We start from the raw sequence: 5,856 nt of genomic DNA on the forward strand, positions 1-5,856 counted from the left end.
AGAGAGGCCTGATGATGATGGGCCATTGTACGGGTGGAAATGGTCGTGGTGAGAGCACATCACACACTGGGTTCAACATTACAGTATGGGGTTTGATCCTGCGTATGTATGCCCGCGCTCCCTCAATATCTATTATAGTCCTGTATGCACATCCTAGAGTCCAACATGGACACTCTGCTGATGTGGGGGAGTTTGTCCTGTGCACGGTCATTTTCCACAGGGAATGTTGCCATTATATTCCTAGGAACTCAGCTGGTATGTGGAGCTGTCGTGGGGCTTCTTTACACATGGAGAAAGTTCCTCAAAATTCATCTCAATACTTATTCAAAGGGTGGCTGCGTAATTCCATAAGGAGAGATGGGAAGAGATAATATGACGGCCACTTGAAAGGGGCGTGGTTAAAGGAGCTGGTGCAGATCACACACACAGGCTGGTTCTGCTTTGTTTGAATGGGCTGTACTTGCGTGATTACGTTAATTCAAATTGATTATAAATTCCTTCCCCAGGACGCAGCCCATTGCCACAGTTGATCCACTTAAGATCTTTCTTCATGCATTTTGAATTTCTTGCTGCCTATTGTACATTGTAGCTTTCACAGGTCATTCCCAATCAGAATCAGATATATTGTCACTGACATGTCTGTCGTGAAAGTATTTGTTTTGCGGCAGCAGTACTTACCGATGTGGTGTTTGTTACAGGAAGTTGTCAAACTGAGAAAGATGGCGTCAACATGGAAAGACAGAGACAACATCTGGTGACAAGTCACAAGAACACTGAGCACCAGGGAGACACGAGACACTCCAGATACGGAAACCTGGATCAAAAATAACATATTGATGCAAGACGTCAGCGTTTCAGGCAACTACTGTGTGCGGGGGAAGGGACGGTGAATATTTTGTGTCCAGCCTCTTCCCCAAGCCTTTATCAAAAATAACATATTGATGCAATATGTCAGCATGTCAGGCAACTACTGTGTGCGGGGGAATGGACGGTGAATATTTTGTGTGCAGCCTCTTTCCCAAGCCCTTGAACAACCAATATAAATGAGACTGAGGTGAAAGAGGGACGATGGGCTGGGGAAGGCGTGAATTCCCTCTTGGATATTGCTGCTGTCCAGCCCTGTTCACTTTATCATCCTGAAGGTAAATCCTCCAACCCTTCCCTCCAAGTTCCTGTGTTCCGAGTTTACCACCCGGGATCCCTCTTTCACTTTAGACAGGAACATAATAAAACAGGTGCAGCTGTCGGCGATTCAGCCCCTCAAGCCAGTCCTAACAGTCGATACTATCCATGGATCTTTACCATCTCTCAACTTCTCTCCTGTTCCAGGCCCCCATTGTTCTAAATTCCCAGTCTTTGAAAATGTATCCCCTTCCTCAGTATGTACAGCCATTGATCTAATCTCAGCAAACCTCTAAGGTAGAGAATTCCAGATATTCACTCTTTTCCATGAGAGGAAATTGCGATATACCTCAGTTGTCAATCGGCCTCATTATGTACGCTTGTTGAAAGCTCTATTGCAAGTGGATACATATCCCTTGGTTGGTTACGTGGAGATTACACGAAATCCCCGGGAACTCAGATATTTAACCCGGATGTTCCAGTTTCCTCAAACATCCCAAATATACGTGTGATTTTGGTTTGTTTTATGTGTCTCTTTAAATGCAGGTGAGCGGCAGGCTGCGCATGAGATCAAGTGGGAATGTAACGGGAATATGAAGGGCTGGGGCATATTTAGTTTTAAAATAGACCTTGATGGCTGGCAAAGAGGTAATACCTTGAAGAGCCTATTTTCGTACTGTTTGTTTCTCTGCCTCCCTCTCAACATCTACCCGGCTGTGTCCTCTCAGGTTCTGTCTGGTTCAAGTAGGTCACCCCTCACTCTGTAATCTTTAGCCTTTTGTGATAAGAGCACACCTTTGATCCAGGAATTCGCTGAGGTGATATGTTCTGGGCAGTCAACGTGAACGTATTCTCTCTGAAATAGGGAATTCAGAACCGTACACAGTAGTCGAGGTGTGCCTGTGTTAATACTCTGCACGGTTGTATTTCTAAACTCCAGCCTTGTTGTAATAAATATCACAGTGTTATTTGCTGCGTTAAAAGTTTGATGCACCATCATACTAACTTTTCTATATCTCATACGCAAGGACATCTCAATCCCTTTGAATTTCACTTCTGTGAGATATTCTCCACTTGATGCTTCTTCCCTCACATTTTCAATCACTAACCTGCATGTGCAGACTTTTCATTTGCTCTTTATATCTATCAGTACGCAAGTTCAAATTTGCGCATTGCAACCGGCCCCTCTCACCTCCTTTCAGGTTATCAGCAAACTCTCTAAGTCATGCTTACAAGTGGAAATACAGACGATGTCCGTGTCGGGTACTGACTAACCGAAGTGACGAAACCCGAGCGCGAGGCCGTGTCGAAATAACATAGAACGAGGAATGACCCAAGCTTTTATCAATTTAAGAAACTGGGCAGATCGAAATGGCCCGTGGTCGGAGTCGCAGGCGATGGACTGTTCGGCTCTGCTCGCTTCTCCGCGGGGTTTGCTCGTCTCTGTGCTGGCCTGAGGCTGTGGCCTGCAACTGGTGGATTCTTGTCCGGCAGCAGTGATGCCTGACTTTGTGACTTTTCGTTATGAATACTGTTTTCGTGCTTTTATTTTTGAACGATCTCTCTCTCTCTCTCTCTCTCTCTCTCTCTCTCTCTCTCTCTCTCTCTCTCTCTCTCTCTCTCTCTCTCTCTCTCTCTCTCTCTCTCTCTCTCTCTCTCTCTCTCTCTCTCTCTTTCTCTCTCTCTCTCCTCTCTCCCCCCCCCCCCCACACACACACTGGGTGTTTGACTCTCCTCTTTTGTTTTAATGAGTTTCATTAGGTTTCTTTACCGCCTGTACGGAGACGAATCCCAAGGCTGTATAAAGTCTGCACACTCTGATAATAAATTAAAGGACAGACGCAGAGAGAGCGAAAAAGCGAAACTATTCGCCATCGCATGTTTTGTCGACATTTACGCCAACCCTCTTGCCCCCAAGATACTGTGGAGGCATTAGTAGTGATTCTTCGAGAAGCACAATATTTTCGAATAGTATTGGGACTCAGTGTTTGGGACGATGTTGCTATCCTTTATTAACGATGAAGTTTTGCGGCACTTCGAGGCACATCATAAAATAGGCCAAACTCAGCACGATTTCCTCAAGGAGCAATCTAGCCTGACAAATTGTTTGGAATTCATTGAGGAAATAACAGGCGGAATAAACAAAGGAAAGACACTAAATTTTGCGTACTGGAATTTCAGTACTCGTTGACAAAGCGCAGCGCACACGTCTGATAAACAAAAGATAAACGCCCCTCATAATACAGCAGAGATACAGCCATAGATAGACGAATGGCTGACTGGGTGGAGGCAAACAGTGAGAATAAAGAGGACTTGGCTATCGGTTACTAGTCGGTATTAGGGCTGCACCTTTTCACAGTATATGTCAGTAATCGGGATGACGTAATTGCTGGCTTTGCGGCAAAATCTGAGGAAAATCCAAATATCGGTTGAAAGGTCGGTGGTCTTGGGAAAGCAGAAAGTGTGCGGAAGACCTTGGACAGATGACGAGACGGGCAATGAAGAGGCAGATGGACTATACGGCAGGGAATTGTACGGAATTGAATTTAGCTCGAAGTAATCGAGATGAAGACTATCCTTTAATCGGGACAAATCGGCAAAGAAGAGGTGTAACAGGAGTTTGGAGACTTAGTGCGGATTCTGTAAAGATTCATTGCCAGTTTGAGACAGCAGTGAGGAAGGTAAATGCAATGTCAGCGTTTATTTCGAGAGAAATAGAAAATAAAAACAAATGTGTAATGCTGAACATTTGTTAGGTTTCGGTGAGACCGTAGTTAGAATATGGTGAACGGTTTTCGTCCCTTATCTAAACCGGATGTGCCGGCAAAGGTCAGAGTCCAGAGGGTGGTCACGTGATTGATGCCAGGAAGAGAAGAGTTATATATGAGGAATATTTTAGCACCCTGGCCCTTGGTCGCTGGAATGTGGAAAAATGAGACCGGGATCTCATTGAAATCAATCGAATATTATGGATTTGTGGTATTTATTGCCACGGAAAGCCGTAATTGGGTACATTTAAAATGGAGGTTGAAGAGGTGGACAGGTAGTAAGGGAGTCAACTGTGTCGAGGAGAAGGCAGGGGAATGGAGTTGAGAGGAGTGATATGTATGACCATAAGACCATAAGACATAGGAGCAGAATTAGGCCATCCGGCCCATCGAGTCTGCTCCGCCGTTCAATCGTGGCTGACCCTTTCTTATTCACTCCTCATGAACTCCAGATCCCAGCCCTCTCCCCCGTATCCTTTAATGTCATTACCAGTTAAACACCTATCAATCTCTGCCTTAAATACACCCAACGACCTGGCCTGCATAACTGGATGTGGCAATAAATTTCAGAAATTCACAAGCCTTTGGCTAAGAGATTTCTCGCCATCTCGGTTTTGAAAGGGCGCCCCTCTATCCTGACGCTGTGCCCTTTTGGCCTAGACCTCTCCCACCATGGGAATCCCCCTTTCCACATCTACTCTGTCTAGTCCTTCCAATATTCGAATAGTTTCAATGAGGTCCCCCTCTCATCCTTCGAAATTCCGGCGAGTACAGTCCCAGAGCCATCAATCATCCTTGTGAACGTCCTCTGGACTCTCCCCAATGTTAGCGCATATTTTATAAGATGAGGGACCCAAAACTGTTGGCAATACTCAAGGTGAGGCCTCAGCCGTGATGGAATGGCGGAGATCGGTGAGCCGAATGGCCTAACTCTGTTCCTATATCTTGTGGTATCACGGCCAAATTTGGTGAGAAATTAATGATGAATATTGCTTTTCATGATTCGCATAACAACCCGTCTGGCGTCCCTGTGACTAAATCTGGATGTTCTAAAGTGACAGTTTTAAATGTGGTTTCTCCCCCCCCCCCCCGCGATAAATATCGGGACGACGAGGATGGGATTCGATCCCACGCCTGCAGAGCACAATGGATTAGCAGTCCAACGCCTTATCCTCTCGGCCACCTCGTCTGCTCTTCTCGCTCATGTGTTCCGAACTTCTGAATTTATTCACAGCATTGAAAACTTCTGCTTAATGTCCACACATTTCTGTTCAGATTCTCTGCCGATTGCTTTGCTCGCCGTGCTTACCAGGAATTCATGGAGGTGGATAAGGACAGTTTAGAGAGATTTGTGCCAACCACAGGAAACATTGAAATAGGCATTTTATATTGACACAACAATGGTCGAATGCTCACCTGGGGTGAAATCACTGCAGGCGAGTACTTTTAGTTCGGTCAAGAAATCATTTTACAGGTGGAAACTCCTTGCAGCAGTCAGCATGTTCCCCTTGGCCTTACTCACAGAATACGGCCGTGTGGCCTAATGGATAAGGCGTCTGACTTCGGTGCTTGACTGGTGGAAGTCATCAGAAGATTGCAGGTTCGAGTCCTGCCACGGTCGTTTTGCCAAATTGGCGGATTCGGTTCCATTCTGTCTCTAACTCCCTGCAGCATGGTTATCTCAATTCCTTGTGGGAATTAATCGGAATACTCCACCCTCGGGGAAAACGTAATGCTTCGTGTTCGTTGTACGCAACATATAATATTATGTGTCTAGTCTGTGCAGTATTTCTGCAGACACTTGCATAAACAATTCGCTGGAGCTTCTCAGACGTTCAGGAGGAGCTGCTGCTGGGAAGGTGAAGTTTATTTCACATTCAGCTCCGTCTCCGAGCCAACCTCATCGGCGAGGATTCACCATTCACCACCCAGTACTGACGGTGCATTCTCCTGTGTCCAACACTCC

At 45.8% G+C, this 5,856-nt stretch overlaps 2 non-coding genes across 2 annotated transcripts; one reads left to right on the plus strand and one right to left on the minus strand.

The window, feature by feature from the left end:
- Nucleotides 1–4,997: 4,997 nt before the first annotated feature.
- trnas-gcu (transfer RNA serine (anticodon GCU)) lies at nucleotides 4,998–5,079 on the minus strand. Its single transcript has one exon. It is a non-coding gene; the product is annotated as a tRNA-Ser (tRNA).
- A 340-nt stretch (nucleotides 5,080–5,419) lies between these two features.
- trnar-ucg (transfer RNA arginine (anticodon UCG)) lies at nucleotides 5,420–5,511 on the plus strand. The gene is given in 2 exon segments: nucleotides 5,420–5,456; nucleotides 5,476–5,511. It is a non-coding gene; the product is annotated as a tRNA-Arg (tRNA).
- Nucleotides 5,512–5,856: the final 345 nt, after the last annotated feature.

The sequence above is a fragment of the Hemitrygon akajei genome, unplaced genomic scaffold, assembly GCF_048418815.1.
Source record: "Hemitrygon akajei unplaced genomic scaffold, sHemAka1.3 Scf000077, whole genome shotgun sequence".
In the NCBI taxonomy this organism is placed as follows: Eukaryota; Metazoa; Chordata; class Chondrichthyes; order Myliobatiformes; family Dasyatidae; genus Hemitrygon; species Hemitrygon akajei.